The sequence below is a fragment of the Bos mutus genome, chromosome 24 (assembly GCF_027580195.1).
Source record: "Bos mutus isolate GX-2022 chromosome 24, NWIPB_WYAK_1.1, whole genome shotgun sequence".
Classification (NCBI taxonomy): Eukaryota; Metazoa; Chordata; class Mammalia; order Artiodactyla; family Bovidae; genus Bos; species Bos mutus.
This window is the reverse complement of record NC_091640.1, coordinates 15,678,806-15,696,406: the sequence shown is the minus strand read 5'-3', so window position 1 is coordinate 15,696,406 and position 17,601 is coordinate 15,678,806.

Below are 17,601 nucleotides of genomic sequence, written 5' to 3'. Positions count from 1 at the left end.
TGGGAAAACAATGTTGGCCTCATATAATTTGTGGTCTAATCGACAGCAAAACAACAACATATAGTTAAATAATACATTAGGCATTGAAAATTTTAATACTTCAAAAATAAAGCAAGAAAAGGAACTTGAGTATTACAAGAGGACTATTTTTTATATTAATTAATTGGAGAATCTTTGATTGTGGGGTAAAAATTCACCAGAGGCATGAAAACAGTGAGAGAATAAAACCAGCAATTTCTTGGAGACAAGTCTGCTAGCCAGAGGGAAGAGCACCATAGTGAAACAGAACGGAGCTGAATTTACCTGAGACTCAATTGGCTTGGAAACTGGTATGGTTCTGCTGAGACATCATGCAGAGGATAAGGAGAGAACATTGGAGAAAGCACAGGGCCAGAGCTTGCTGAGCCTTGAAGGCAACTATTCGGTATTTGAACTTTATAGAACAAGTTGTAGAAAACCATGGCAACTTAGGGTCAAGGCATTAAAATGATCCAATAAAGGCTTTAAAAGAATTACTTGAGCTTCTCCTGACTTGAGTGTCAGGAGGTGAAGAATAGAAGTGAGGAGACCTGTCAGAAAGGTAGTATAGTTGTGCAGTAGAAAGAGAACGAGATGATGGTGACTTGCATTAGAAGCAGCTATGTAACTCTGAAAGAGATGGGGATACCAGACCACCTGATCTGCCTCTTGAGAAATCTGTATGCAGGTCAGGAAGCAACAGTTAGAACTGGACATGGAACAACAGACTGGTTCCAAATAGGAAAAAGAGTTCGTCAAGGCTGTATATTGTCACCCTGTTTATTAACTTATATGCAGAATACATCATGAGAAACGCTGGACTGGAAGAAACACAAGCTGGAATCAAGATTTCCAGGAGAAATATCAATAACCTCAGATATGCAGATGACACCACCCTTATGGCAGAAAGTGAAAAGGAACTCAAAAGCCTCTTGATGAAAGTGAAAGTGGAGAGTGAAAAAGTTGGCTTAAAGCTCAACATTCAGAAAACGAAGATCATGGCATCCAGTTCCACCACTTCATGGGAAATAGATGGGAAAACAGTGGAAACAGTGTCAGATTTTATTTTTCTGGGCTCCAAAATCACTACAGATGGTAACTGCAGCCATGAAATTAAAAGACGCTTACTCCTTGGAAGGAAAGTTATGACCAACCTAGATAGCATATTCAAAAGCAGAGACATTACTTTGCCAACAAAGGTCCGGCTAGTCAAGGCTATGGTTTTTCCTGTGGTCATGTATGGATGTGAGAGTTGGACTGTGAAGAAGGCTGAGCACCGAAGAATTGATGCTTTTGAACTTGATGCTGGAGAAGACTCTTGAGAGTCCCTTGGACTGCAAGGAGATCCAACCGGTCCATTCTGAAGGAGATCAGCTCTGGGATTTCTTTGGAAGGAATGATGCTGAAGCTGAAACTCCAGTACTTTGGCCACCTCATGCGAAGAGTTAACTCATTGGAAAAGACTCTGATGCTGGTAGGGATTGAGGGCAGGAGGAGAAGGGACGACAGAGGATGAGATGGCTGGATGGTATCACTGACTCGATGGACGTGAGTCTGAGTGAACTCCAGGAGTTGGTGATGGACAGGGAGGCCTGGCGTGCTGCAGTTCATGGGGTCACAAAGAGTCGGACATGATTCAGCAACTGATCTGATCTGATCTGATGTAACTGATGAGAAATGACTAGATTCAGGAGGTGTAATGGGAAAAATGAGCCTACAGTATTTGTTTACCACATGGAGGTGGGAAGCGGTATAAGTGGTGAAGTTCACCTAAGCTATGTGAATGGTAATATCATTTATTGAGATAAAGATAAACATGTTGGGGATCTAAAGAATATATATTTTATCTTACATATGCTATGCTTCTGATTTCTGGAGACATCTAAGTAGATGACTTGTCCATGTATGAAAGAGCTGATTTCCATACATGGATAATAATAGATATTTCAGTAATATTTTATGTTATTGTCAGAATAATGAATTCAAATAAATACAATCCATACAAAATATTTTTTAACAGACTACTCTAGTTACTTCACTAAATAGAATACTCTATATCTGTAGTAAACTAGAGTGTTTTATCTTCCTTTTTCCTTTCTGTTTTGGAAGGTAGAACCAAGAAAGATGGAAACAAACATGTTCAATAATGTGCTGTAACCTCTGTGCACAATTCCCAGGAGACTGTCATTATGAAAGTATGTAAAACATAGTGCTATACATAGTACCACAAATGTCAGTGGAACTAGGAAAAAAAAATGTTTCACGGACTTTCAAGTTGCACAAGTAGGTTGTGGCTGAATAGACTGAGACAAATTCTGGGGACACGATCATCTATTTGCTGTGACATCACAGGTCTTTCAATGTCACTTAATTCCCATCTCCCCATTCTCAGATGAATTTTTACTTCCATTCATTTCTTCTGGGGTTTTATCCTGTTCCTTCATTTGGAACATATTCCCCTGTCACCTTCTTCTGCCTAAATTGCTGTTTTTATTTTTATGTATTTGGTAGGTTGGGTATGCTCTCCAGCTTTGGAGAAATGGTCTTATTTTAGAATACGTCCTAGGTGTCCCAGCAGCCCCGTCCTCCTAAATACTCCAGCAGTGCCCCTTTTGTGGACTGTTTCTGTTGTGGCAAACTGATTAAGGTGAGCATTCTGGTAGGTGTGACTGACTCCCATTCTGGTTGGTTCTTAGGGACCACTTTGGATGGAGGTTGCTAGAGGGCAAGGTTGGGTCATGAGGCAGCAGAGTGCAGAACCCTTGGGGTCCTAGAGTTGGTGTTGGCTCACTGGTGAGCGATACTGGGTCCTAAGGTATCTGGCTGCAGGATCCAGTGTTCCTAGAGCTGCTTCCTGCCCACTGGAGGGCAGGGTTAAGGCCCAGAGTGCTCCAGGTCCGTTACTGGCCCAGTGCAGACAGAGCTGTGTCCCAGAATGTCTGGCTGCAAAGCCCCAAGGGCCCCACTGTTGATGTCAGCTCTCTGGTGGGTGATGGTGTTTAGTCACTCAGTCATGTCCAACTCTTTTCGACTCCCTGGGACTTTAGCCTACCAGGCTCCTCTGCCCAAGGGGTTTTTCAAGACAGAATACTGGAGTGGGTTGCCATTTCCTCTTCCAGGGGATCTTCCTGACCCAGGGATCAAACTTATGTCTCCTATGTTGCAGGCAGATGCTTTACCCTCTGAGCCATCTGGGAAGCCTAGTCCCCTGAAAGGATTCCAGGGCTAGTGCCAGCAATGGATGTGGAACCATGTCTTAGGCCTTCTTGTACACAGGGCTGGGTCTGAGGATGTCTTTGGGTTCAAGGGGTCTTAAGGTGGCCAGTGATCTTAAGTCTGCTGGTGGTAGGGCCTGTATCCTTTTTTTGGTCTTAGGAGGCCTAATACCTGTACCTATAGGCTGGTGGGTGGGGCTAGGTCTCAGTACTAATAAGCCAGAGGGAGGATCCCAAACCGATGCTTGCCAGCATCAGTGTCCATATGGTGAAACGAGCTCCCAAAATTGTGCTGTCAGTGCCTCTGTCCCTAAGGTGAGCTCCAGTTGACTCTTGCCTCTCTGGGAGACTCTCTAAGGTCAACAGAAAGATCTGAACCAGGCTCCTTTCAAATGACTGTTTCTGTTCTAGGTTCTGAAGTGTGTGAGATTTCTGTGTGCCCTTTAATAGTGGAGTCTATTTTTCCAGAGCCTTCTGGCTCTCCTAAAAGTAATACTCACTGGCACTCAAAGACAAGTCTGGAGGCTTGTCTTTCTGAATCAGGACTACTGGGCTGGGGAGCTCAGAATGCTTTTTTCTTCGAGAGAACTTCTGCAACTGTAGTTACCAAGACATTTTTGGGTTGCCCACTCCAGGATATGGGTCTTGACTCTACCTTATCTCTTTTCCTACTCTACCCATTTTGAGATTCTTCTTTATATCTTTCATTATGAAGATCTTTTCTGCTAGTCTTCTGCTATTTCTTGTCAACAGTTGCTCTGTAAAAGTCAAAGTGTTAGTTGCTCAGTTGTGTGAGACTCTGCAATCCCATGGACTGTAGCCCACCGGGCTTCTTTGTCCATGGGATTCTCCAGGCAAGAATACTGGAGTGGGTTGCCATTTCCTTCTCCAGGGGTTCTTCCTGACCCAGGGATTGAACTGGGTTTGGGACTCCCATATTGCAAGCAGATTCTTTACCATCTGAACTACCAGGGAAGCCTAGTGTCTCTGTAAATTGTTGTGACTTATGTATGCCTGTGGTAGGAGGTAAATTCAGGGTCTTCCTATTCAACCACCTTGGCTATTCTTCCTATGATCTTCCTTTTGGAGTTTTATGGAGGAAAAATTCTTTGCACCATTAATAGAAAGAATTTTGAAAATGCAAAGTGAACCTATTCATATAACAAGTAATATGAATTTAATAAACAAATGTTGAAAATAAGTACATATAGAAATAGTTTAGATAAATTAGTTGATTCAACCAATACTATAAATAAAAAATGAAAACATGTACCAAGTATCTTGGATTTGTCCCTAAGTTGTGAGAATAATTTCAAATAAAATATAATATCAGGCCTTTCAATATATAAAATTCTTCTCTGAATGGGGATTGGATTTGAAACTTTGTGTCATTTTTTCCTATATAGCACAGGGTAGCAATTAATTCATGTGATTTTCATACCAAATAATCAGCATCTTTCTTAAGCCTTTTGCTTTCTGAAATATCCATCCCCTAGCCTCGACCTATTGTGTCCTCATCCAGTGTCATCTTTGGGTGAAAGTAAAAGAGATATTATTCAACTTTAATCTTTTTGTATTTCTTATAATCTAATATTATTTATGATGCAAGGTTAGTCTTGCTTCTCAGAATGTATTTTCTAGGAAAAGATGATACAGCAAATATAACTATGATGTCCACAGCCTAGAAGACAAAGATTTACTCATTTTACTTTGAAACATTCATTTTCAAATTCTTGGGGGATAGAAGCCCAAATACTTTCATTTTAATAACTGCTTTGAAAAGGTATTTGTTTAACTTTTATAGAGATACAGAGTTGAGGAGGGCCTTCATTTTCAAGAGCTGCCAAAGCTTTAAGGGCCTGAATCTATCCCTCCACAGGTTTCATTCTGTCATCCAATGGTCTTGTCTATCTCACTTTGGCCATAATCTGGATATCCTGAGGCAGGGACAAAGCTGAACAATTTAAGGTAATGATCTTGCTCCTGGACAGATGTGGTTCAACACCTTATACCAGCAGCTAAAGTGATTTGTGTATTTTCTCTGAATAGAGTGGTCAGTTGGCAAAATCACATGCATATTAATATTACTTGGCACACACACACATCCTATCATGTGCAAGAGATATATTTTTAAAATCTTTGGTGCATCAAGCAAAGAATCATCCTACTGTATTCTTTAAGGCCTGCTGAGAAGTACTGAGTGATATATTAGATCTCTGAAGTTGTCAAGGGTGGGTAGGTACAAAGAGCTTATCCTGTTAGAAGGAAGAGGATATAATGCTCTATTGTTGCAGAAAAAGCAAAATGCTTTATGCTTCTCAAAGTTCCTAAGGGGATCACCATTAAACCCTGGAAATTATTTTTTATCTACATCATGAGAGGGGAGTAAGGGCAGAATGGTGTTTAATGCTTTTCCTTTCAGGAAAGTTTGTAGCATTTCAAAGCCTTTGGTGTCTCCAGTTTAAACTAAATCAGTACAGTCATAAAAGTGTATCTCCTCCTCCACAAACCTTCTCACCAACTATTTTAAAACCTACTGCAGTGCATAACTAGAGAATTTAAGACATTTTATGTGTTTGGACAACGAACTTGAATGCAGAGCTTTATAAGGCTAGAAAGGTACATGAATTAATAACTTTATAATTTTATCGACTTGGTAAGAAAGGTAAAGATATGAACCAAGGCGAGAAAATTCATGACTAGCATTTAAATCCCTGATCTGGGATGTCCCTCTGACATGGAATTAAAGTACAGATGAAACTCACGGGGAAAAGAATATCTTGGTGTTATTTATGGATTAATTTCAAAACAAACTTTCTGAAACACTTTCTCCTGTTTAAACCACATTTTTTACACTCTGTTACTTCACACCAGTGAAGAAATGCTTGATGGAATAGTGAAATATAGTCCTTTCCTTTTAGTTGGGAAATATTTCCAACATCTCTGAAACACAGGATTTTGTTAGAGAGAGGCTGGTCTGCTTTCTGTTTGCCCTTCTGACAAACTGCCCTGCTGTCCATTTAGATATGCCTACCCTTCTCTTTCCCTGTCCTCCCATGAAATACTTGCTGAACATGTGAACACATGTCGCACCCCAGTTCCCACACCTTTCTTCATATCAGTTCCCCTCCACAGAGTTCCCTTCTTGAAATTCAACTCAACCTTCGCCTCTGTCTGAGGTTTTCTTGTTGTTGTTGTTCAACTGGCCAGTCATGTCTGACTCTTTGTGACCCCACGGACTACAGCACTCCTGGCCTCCTTGTCCTTGCCATCTTCAGAAGTTTGCACAAGTTCATGTCCATTGAGATTTTTAATAGTAATCAAAGATACACACATCCAATATCTACTGGCTACCTTCTATATTTATACCACAAGTGTCTATTTGCAATGTAGCTATTACAACACAAGACCTCAAATTATATATGTGTTATGTATATACATTACCTATATATTATATAAATTACATTATTATATACACTATATGATTAGATAACTAGATAATTGTATATATGTACATATATCCTTAGAGATGTGGTGCTGGAGAAGACTTCTGAAAGTCCTTTAGACAGCAAGGAGATCAAACCAGTCGATCTTAAAGGAAATCAACCCTGAATACTCGTTGGAAGGAATGACTCTGAAACTCCAGTATTTTGGTTATCTGATGTGAACAGTCAACTTATTGGAAAAGTCCCTGATGCTGGGAAAGATTGAGGGCAAAGGAGGGTGTCAGAAAATAAGATGGCTGGATGGCATCACTGATGTAATAGACATGAACTTGGAAAAACTTCAGAAGATGGTGAGAGACAGGGAGGTCTGGCCTGCTGCAGTCCATGGGGTCCCAAAGAGTCAGACATAACTAAAGCGACAGAGCATGTATGCATACATACATATATTAATATATAAACACATGTATATAATACAGGAAGATTAGGAGAAAAAAAGAAGAGAACATTTTGTCATTTGTGTTCTTCATAGCAATAAGTCTGAGCAGTATCATGCTATACAATCAAGGACTCTGTTTTCAAGGCAAGGAACCAAGGATCAGGGACATTAATATACTTAGATGATGAAGAAAATGAAATAAAAATCTAACAAACACATACCCACATACACACACGCGAACCAAATTTTTCTTGTACACATTTTTAGAAAACTGAAATAGGAAAAAGAACTCAAGCAAATTATGTTTAAGTTGTGTTATTAATGTATAGTTTCTAATATTCAAAGGCTAGAATGTTAGGTATGCTGGTCATCACCACCAAAGCACAATGGCAGGAAGAGTTACTGAGAAGGGGGAAACAATATGATTTTAGATGTGAACCTCAGTTTACATATAGCCCAACTAAAGTTATAAAATGTCAGAAAAGGTGTGCCTGCTGATATTCATAAATCATCTAGTTGATATAATTTTTTCATCATTGCTTCACATGGGATCCTAGATCAACATTGCTTCTTGTGTCATAATATACATAACATGGGGGTACCTGTAGCTAGCAAATGTGCTTCTGTCCATTTTCACCATGGACTGAACCGAGTATGAGTGTGATTGTGTGTACATGGGGTGAAGGATCAAACATGATTTTAAAATCTTTATTTACACAAACTTGAATTTACCCTAAGCCAAACAAAGGAAACTTTATTGGGCATTATTTTGTATTGTTAATCTTACTGACAAGAAAAGGAGCTATGCAAAATTGGAACAATCTTGGGGAAAATATGGAGCTTGAAAATTATCAAACTGCTCTGTGGCTTGAAGCAGAGCAAGGCAATGTAGGCAGGGCTTTTGTCAGATGATATCTTCCACTCCATAGAACATGTTATTTAGTTCAATTTTTAAGCAAATCATGGAGAAATTGTCAAGTATGCCATTTGCCTTCATCTTGTAAGAGTATTAAATGATCGTGAGCTCAGATGGCTTCTATTCACATGCTTTAGTCACCACCATGGATGTCCTACCAGAAAATATCCATTTCCTTTTGAAAAAGATGCTTTTTGGAAGGTTATATTGGTGATGGAATTCTACTGGAACTGTCTTAGAAAAGTATTTCTTTTTATTGATTTCTCTGCAGGCAGAAGATTTGCAGATAGCTGTAAACATTGAGGAACAGTTCAGGAATTCCTCTTTAAGGATCTTACTGATGCTCCTTGATACATATTGCCCCTACTTTTGCAAAGTGAGATTTGAGAACATTTACTTCTTTGGCTAATAGTTACCATAGTTTTCTACATCTTGGATTTACCAAAATCAGATTCATCAAAATTTGTTTTTATCAAAGGTAAACCAAATCAATTAATTGTCTGAATGTATTTTGTACGTCAAAGATCATGTTTTTAATGTTTTTTATTCAAAGTTTAAAAGTAATTGAATTTCAATTAATTAATTGCATCTAGTCTTTTATTTTCATAATTTTTATATTTCATTTTTATAAATTGGTCTTAATAAGATAAGAGGATATATGTATTAAATAAAATGACAGTATTTTTTGGGAGAAAGTGAGATCAAATTGTCTGCTGGATCATGGAAAAAGCAAGAGACCAGAAAAACATCTATTTCTGCTTTATTGACTATGCCAAAGCCTTTGACTGTGCAATCACAATAAACTGTGGAAAATTCTGAAAGAGATGGGAATACAGACCACCTGACCTGCCTCTTGAGAAACCTATATGCAGGTCAGGAAGCAAACAGTTAGAACTGGACATGGAACAACAGACTGGTTCCAAATAAGAAAAGGAGTACATCAAGGCTGTATATTGTCACCCTGGTTATTTAATTTATATGCAGAGTACATCATGAGAAACACTGGGTTGGATGCCTTATAAATCAAGATTGCCAGGAGAAATATCAATAACCTCAGATAGGCAGATGACACCACCCTTATGGCAGAAAGTGAATAGGAACTCAAAAGCCTCTTGATGAAAGTGAAAGTGGAGAGTGAAAAAGTTGGCTTCAAAAACATTCAGAAAACGAAGATCATGGCATCTGGTCCCATCACTTCATGGGAAATAGATGGGGAAACAGTGGAAACAGTATCAGACTTTATTTTTCTGGGCTCCAAAATCACTGCAGATGGTGACTGCAGCCATGAAATTAAAAGACATTTACTCCTTGGAAGGAAACTTATGACCAACCTAGATAGCATATTCAAAAGCAGAGACATTACTTTGCCAACAAAGGTTCTGTCTAGTCAAGGCTATGGTTTTTCCTGTGGTCAATGGATGTGAATGTTGGACTGTGAAGAAAGCTGAGCACTGAAGAGCTGATGCTTTTGAACTGTGATGTTGGATAAGACTCTTGAGAGTCCCTTGGACTGCAAGGAGATCCAATCAGTCCATTCTGAAGGAGACCAGCCGTGGGTGTTCTTTGGAAGGAATGATGCTAAAGCTGAAACTCAGTACTTTGGCCACCTTTGACTCACTGGAAAAGACCCTGATGCTGGGAGGGATTGGGGCAGGAGGAAAAGGGGATGAGATGGCTGGATGGCATCACCAACACGATGGACTTGAGTTTGAGTGAACTCCGGGAGATGCTGATGGACAGGGAGGCCTGGCATGCTGCAATTCATGGGGTCCCAAAGAGTCGGACACGACTGAGAGACTTAACTGAACTGAAAATAAATATTTGAGTTCTATTCATATATCATAAATGCCTGTGTGCATTCATATTTTTGAATAAATTAATTAATGAGAAAGAAAAGGCAGCTTTTCTCTACAGCAGAATTTCATTAAAAACAAAGAAATAGTGAATCACCATAAGACAAGCATCATAGTAAATTTTGTCACAGATAATTTCCAGTAAATTATTTTAAAATTAGTGAGTTGTAAAGGCTATGGTTTTTCCTGTGGTCATGTATGGATGTGAGAGTTGGACTGTGAAGAAGGCTGAGCACAAGAATTGATGCTTTTGAACTGTGGTGTTGGAGAAGACTCTTGAGAGTCCCTTGGACTGCAAGGATATCAACCAGTCCATTCTGAAGGAGATCAGCCCTGGGATTTCTTTGGAAGGAATGATACTAAAGCTGAAACTCAGTACTTTGGCCACCTCATGCGAAGAGCTGACTCATTGGAAAAGACTCTGATGCTGGGAGGGATTGGGGGCAGGAGGAGAAGGGGATGACAGAGGATGAGATGGCTGGATGGCATCACTGATTCAATGGACTTGAGTCTCAGTGATCTCCGGGAGTTGGTGATGGACACAGAGGCCTGGCATGCTGCGATTCACGGGTCGCAAAGAGTCGGACACAACTGGTGACTGATCTGATTTGATCTGATACACATTATCAAAGTAACTTTCCCAATGTATTTATAAACTACAGTGACAAAGATGTTAACTTTATAGAAAAGAAACCAGAAGACATCACCTTAATGATATGATCACAGTTAACATCCAAAGGAGTAAGGCATAAAAGTCATGATCTCTCTTATATGATATATTGAGAAGGACACCACATAATTCCTGGGATATTGCTGCTGAAAATGCATGGTCTCGTCCCAATTAGGATAAAATATCAGATAAATTCGAGAAACATCAACAAAATAATTGTCTGGTGCTCTTTAAAAGCACTGTGGTTATGTAAGAAAAGAAAGGCTGTTGAACCTTAAAGACTGAGGACATTAAGGAAAAATATTGGTAAATGTGATGTGGGATCCTGAATAGACTCTTGAAATAGAAAAAGGGCAGTAGAAGGAAAAACGGTAAAATTCAATAATGTATGTAGTATATTTAATTGCATTGTAGCAATTCTCATTTTCCAAATTTGAGAACTGTGCACTGATTATATAAGATATTCATATTAGAAGAACCTGAGAAGGGATAAATTTGAACTCTCTGTAATCTTTTGTAATTTTTTTTTAAAGCTTCAGTATAAGGTAGCCAAAAATGTTCATTTGAATTAAACTGTTAGAGAAAAAAGCTTATAATTGTGTATGTCTGTTTGCATCTGTGTACTATAAACCATCTACCAATAGACAATTTGCATCTGTTTCTATTTTACTAAGGAAATGTTCTTATCTTTTAACATTGAGATTTTTAATGTTGATCCTGAAATTTTTAAAATCACTTCTCTAAGAACTTAAGATAATCAGTTCCTTGTTTGTTTTTATAAAACAACTTTTCACATCCTCCAGCACCTTCTCATCTTTTCCTCAACCCTTAGCCTTTCCTCAAGTAATCTCCTCTGCCTCACCTTTTGAATTACTGAACTTAGCCCAAGGTACAAACTATGGGTCAATTTGGTTTTATTCTTTAGATTTCTGTGAATATAAGTCTAAAAGAAAAAAAAGCCTTGAGAGAAGACCACACGTATTCAAAAGAAATATTTTTAGTGTCATGAAGCAAGAAAACTCAACTGGTAATCAACCTAGATTACAGTGTTGGCTCTATCTCTATTTTCCATTCGTGAAAGTCTCTTAGGTTTTTCTACTTTACTATGAAACTGCAAGGAGATCCAACCAGTCCATTCTGAAGGAGATCAGCCCTGGGATTTCTTTGGAAGGAATAATGCTGAAGCTTAAACTCAGTACTTTGGCCACCTCATGCGAAGAGTTGACTCATTGGAAAGACTCTGATGCTGGGAGGGATTGGGGGCAGGAGGAGAAGGGGACGACAGAGGATGAGATGGCTGGATGGCATCACTGACTTGATGGATGTGAGTCTGAGTGAACTCCAAGAGATGGTGATGGACAGGGAGGCCTGGCGTGCAATTCATGGGGTCGCAAAAGAGTCGGACACAACTGAGTGACTGAACTGAACTGATGCAACCGCCAGCATCTTGTAACTCTGCAAAGCTCTGGTTTCCTGTCTGTTAAGCAAGAGCAGCATTTAACTTGCAACATTATTGTGAATACAACATGAGAGATGAGGGGGAAGCACAGCGTTTGGCAGTGGTGAGGATAAGTAACAGTTGTCAACATCTCCATTTAATATTCTCAAAGAAAAACTAAGTCAGAATAAAATTAATAAGGCTGGGATCACTTTCTAATCGGTCTTCAGGTACATTTGGCAATACTTGGCTGACTGTAAAAGGACAAGCAAACAGTGTGGTGGTAGTGGGTGAGTTGCTAATCTTGTCCAAGTCTTGTGACACCTGGACTGTAGCCCTCAGGCTCCTCTGTCCATGGAATTTTCCAGGCAAGAATATCAGAATACCGGAATGGGCTGCCATTTCCTTCTCCAGGGATCTTCCTGACCCCAGAATCAACAAGTCTCCTGCATTGTAGGCAGAATCTTTTTTTTTTTTTTTTTAATTTTATTTTATTTAACTTTACAATATTGTATTGGTTTTGCCATATATCAAAATGAATCTGCCACAGGTATACAAGTATTCCCCATCCTGAACCCTCCTCCTCCTCCCTTCCCATACCATCCCTCTGGGTCGTCCCAGTGTACCAGCCCCTAGCATCCAGTATCATGCATCAAACTTGGACTGGCGACTCATTTCATATATGATATTATACATGTTTCAACGCCATTCTCCCAAATCATCCCACCCTCTCCCTCTCCCACAGAGTCCAAAAGACTGTTCTATACATCAGTGTCTCTTTTGCTGTCTCGTATACAGGGTTATTGTTACCATCTTTCTAAATTCCATATATATGTGTTAGTATACTGTATTGGTGTTTTTCTTTCTGGCTTACTTCACTCTGTATAATAGGCTCCAGTTTCATCCATCTCACTAGAACTGATTCAAATGTATTCTTTTTAATGGCTGAGAAATACTCCATTGTGTACATATACCACAGCTTTCTTATCCATTCATCTGCTGATGGACATCTCGGTTGCTTCCATGTCCTGGCTATTATAAACGGTGCTCACGATGAACATTGGGGTACATGTGTCTCTTTCAATTCTGGCTTCCTCAGTGTGTATGCCCAGTAGTGGGATTGCTGGGTCATATGGCAGTTCTATTTCCAGTTTTTTAAGGAATCTCCACACTGTTCTCCATAGTGGCTGTACTAGTTTGCATTCCCACCAGCAGTGTAAGTGGGTTCCCTTAAAATGGATTAAAGATCTAAACGTAAGACCAGAAACTATAAAACTCCTAGAGGAGAACATAGGCAAAACACTCTCTGACATACATCACAGCAGGATCCTCTATGACCCACCTCCCAGAATATTGGAAATAAAAGCAAAAATGAACAAATGGGACCTAATTAAACTTAAAAGCTTCTGCACAACAAAGGAAACTATTAGCAAGGTGAAAAGACAGCCTTCAGAATGGGAGAAAATAATAGCAAATGAAGCAACAGACAAACAATTAATCTCAAAAATATACAAGCAACTCCTACAGCTCAATTCCAGAAAAATAAATGACCCAATCAAAAAATGCGCCAAAGAACTAAATAGACATTTCTCCAAAGAAGACATACAGATGGCTAACAAACACATGAAAAGATGCTTAACATCACTTATTATCAGAGAAATGCAAATCAAAACCACTATGAGGTACCATTTCACGCCAGTCAGAATGGCTGCGATCCAAAAGTCTACAAGCAATAAATGCTGGAGAGGGTGTGGAGAAAAGGGAGCCCTCTTACACTGTAGGCAGAATCTTTACTGACTAAGCTACAAGGAAAGTCTTCATGTGGGGATATATCAAAAAGGAAGGGTGCTCAACATTCGGATGAAGAGGCTTCTGTGTCCAGTTTCTAGAATAATTAGGGAGTGAATGGGGTCCACCCCCACTTTTATGTGGTCAAGCTGTCATAGCAATCCTTATGGAAGTGGCTACATGTACTGTCTTAGTCACCCTTTTAGTCATTTTCCCTACTGGAATCAAGAGATTAACCTTGAGTTAATACTGTGCCAACATCACTAGGTCATCACTGACCATGTTGGGTGCCTCCTTAAACGTTTTATCCTCATAGTCTATCTTGTTGTCTGGTCGAGGGTTACCTGATCCCCTGTTGTACAGTCCAAAATGACAGCAGCTGCCCTACAGCATTTAACATCCTGGAAATGACACACTCGTTGACTGATACGTACCTCTCCAGCAATTTTAGACAGCAGTCTTTCTTTGATGTCTCTCCCAGTAAACAAAATCTCTCATTTGAAGATTATGAAGAGGCTGTTTAGGAAAAAAAATGTTGTTGAAGGGTAGCTTTGACCTACTAGTGATAACACTGGTGTACATGAATTCTTTAAATTATTTTGCCAAGTCTGCATGTGGCAGTGCATCCTCTAGGGTGTGAGACAAATTACCTGGTGTGTTTTCCAGTCACAAATTCATAGGTACATAACTCACATGGCCCCAAAGAGATAGCTTGGATGGCCACAACAGCTATAGACTGTGCTTTTAGCCAGAGGAGTTCAAGAATTTCTCAGAGTTTTGCTAGTTATTCTCTGCTTAAGAATGCCTTTGGCTCTTTCAACTTTTCTAAAAGATGGTTGCGAGGTGGTACATGGTGGTGGTCATGGTGGTCAGTGCAGTGTAGTTTTTTAGTAAGAAGAAACACTAAGTAGATTTCTCCTACAATAGTTACTGAATACTATGTAATTTTATTAGTTGGTATAAAAATCTATCTGCTTCAAGCTGGAATCATAAAGCAGCTTTTTAGCAAAGGTGAGGGCTACTACTTCACTACAACTCCTTCATAGCTTGCATTTGAAGAGCTTACTAAGACACAGATTAAATGATTAAAAAGCCAGAGTTGTAGCTCCTGAGGAGGATCATAAGATTTTCACTGACTAGCTGTCTGACTTTCACATGCTTAGGAAAATCCCTAATACTATCCTAGAACCAAGGTTTAAATTCACTTATGGAGGACATGTGAAGCTTATGAACTGAATGGACCTTAGAAGGAATTGGCAGATGAAAGTGGTAGGAAATTTGTGAGGAAATGGTTCAGGGAATAGAGAGGGAGACTGTGGACTTGAAGAGTTAGAAGTGCAGTGGAGTATGAAGTGTACAGGAAGGTAGGGTTCTAATGGGGAATGCTGTCCTTTCTTTAGTGATATCAAAATCTTATCTGACTTTGGCCAAAGAATCTTTTAGAGAAGCTAATTGGCATCAGAATTTCACTTAGAAACTTCAATGTACCAATTAAAATTTTTCCGACTGGACAGAGTATTGTATTCCCCCTTTTTCTAAGACATCTCTCAAATGGGTAACTTCTGTTAAATCAAATGCTCCCCAAAGTGGTATTAGAGACCCACTTTACTAACATTTGCTAAATGACATTGGTGAAATTCTGCCATTTGGAGAAATAGGCACAAGAGCTCGTATTGTAAAAGTACATATGGGAAGATAGGAGTTTCTTCAGAGGCAGAGAAGCTTTAGATTAAGGAGACCCCATGAGATGTGGTCACAGTCAGTAGAATGTAGTTGTTTGTGCATTTTGTGCCTCAAATCTCTAACTTTAAGGTTAGTTACATGTAAACACAAATTTGACAAGTTGTACCACATTCCCACCAATGGAAAAACAAGAATAATCCCTCTGTGTGAGGCCAAGCTCTCAGGATGAATAATCAAGATATAGGGGAATCTCATCCAATTTTGTTGGCAACTAAGAGCAAAGTGTGTTGCCCTCAGATTACACAGGTCTGGAGAAAATCACAAACTTACCAGCCCGGGAAGCTGGTTGGAAAAACAGACTCGTACCTTGAGGCTTCCTTCCTTATAACTAAACAACAATTAAAACTAATACAAGCAGAGTCAGATCACCAAGCATGTGAACCAAAAAGGGGACTTCCAGTAAGTGCAAAAAGCCAGAAATGAACAAATGAACAAAATACCAGAAGAACTCAGACAAAGAGGGTGGACCTATTGAAGAAGACTTACTCCTCTGTGCATTGGGAGAAGCAGCTGCAGCTCAAGAGGCCTGGGTAGAAATAGTTCCTGCTCAAGAGCCAAAGTCCACATCATAGGTATATCTGGTGTGTCCAAGTGTGGCACTGAGATAACTGTCAAAAAAAAAAAAAAGCTAAGTCAGCAACAAAATTAATGAAGGCTATTTATTTGTAAACTTACTGCTGGGGTCCCTGTCTTCCTTCAGTTTTGTTTCAGCAGGGATTCAAAGGTGTTAGAAGGTTAGAAGAGGGGATACATTCTACAGACCAGGAAAGAACTACTGAGACAGTCTCTGATTGTCAAATGTTCTGTTACAGTGGAATTTTTAGAAGTGGGGCGACTTTTTTATTGTTCTTAGGAACATATGATTGTCCCTAGGATCCAAGAGAACAAGCTCTTTGGGGACATGTCAAAAGAGGAAAGATTGTTCAGTGTTAGGGTGGAGGGTTTTCTGTGATTAAACATTTCCTGGAACAAGCAGGGGTTGCTGGTGTTTTTTGCACTGTCATAATAGTCTTTACTGTGGTAATATCTGTGATGTTGGTGTTTGGCAGTTTCTTTCTACCCTATTACTGCAATATTATATGCAGTTTTAGAGGAGAAATGTACATCCAGAATTTTAGCTCTATCACTGATGAGAATTAGAATAGATTTTTCCTTATTTTGGCTATATACTTTTTCATATGATGAATTTCTCATATCCTCTCTAAACTAATGTCTTCCTTTGTTTTAGCTTTCATCTGAGAAGAGGATGATGATACTCTCTTAGGATATCTGATGAGAACTTGTCTGTATCCTAGGAGTTTGATCAGACTTTTCAAAGAGCAGTATTACTGAGTATTGAGAGATCCAATGGCCACAGCTACTGGCCTGGATGCCTTCCAGCCCACTTCCAATTAAAACCAACCTGATCATAAATAAGAGACTAAGGTTTGCTAATGTGTTCACTAAATGCTCCATCTTAAAATGATGTACTCTGGAGGCTATATTTCTTGGATGGCATATGCCTTTACTGAATGATGAAGCCCCCAAGTATAGTGTCATACATGATTTATTCATAGTACTATTTTATTATCATAATACATGTATTATCTACAATAATAAATCTTTTTTTTGTTTTTTCCTAAATAAACTGAAACTTGCTTAAGCCACTTCTCACAATATTTAACATAATGCCATCTATACTTGGCAAAGAACCATACATGGGGTAAAAATAGTTTTTTGAATTTTTTGTTACTTTTTCTCCCATAGTAATTTTAGATAATTGGCTTCTTCCCCTTATTCAACCTGATAAAACCAGTGACTATCTTTAATATTTTTTTTCTTTACAATATTCAGCTACATTACTCTTTTGGTTTTCATCTCCACAGTTGAATTCTGTATTCTATTGTGTCTCTTTGGAAACTAGATTTCTACAACCAAAGTTGAAGCAGAAACTAACTTTGATGGAGTTTTACAGAAGTGAAGAAGGGTGTATAGATTTTTTTTCTCATGGAGAATCCCAAATTTTTACTTGCTATTCTGTAAGCTTAAGATTTTGTTTCCCTTTAAAATACAAAGGTTGAGTAATACTCCATTGTGTA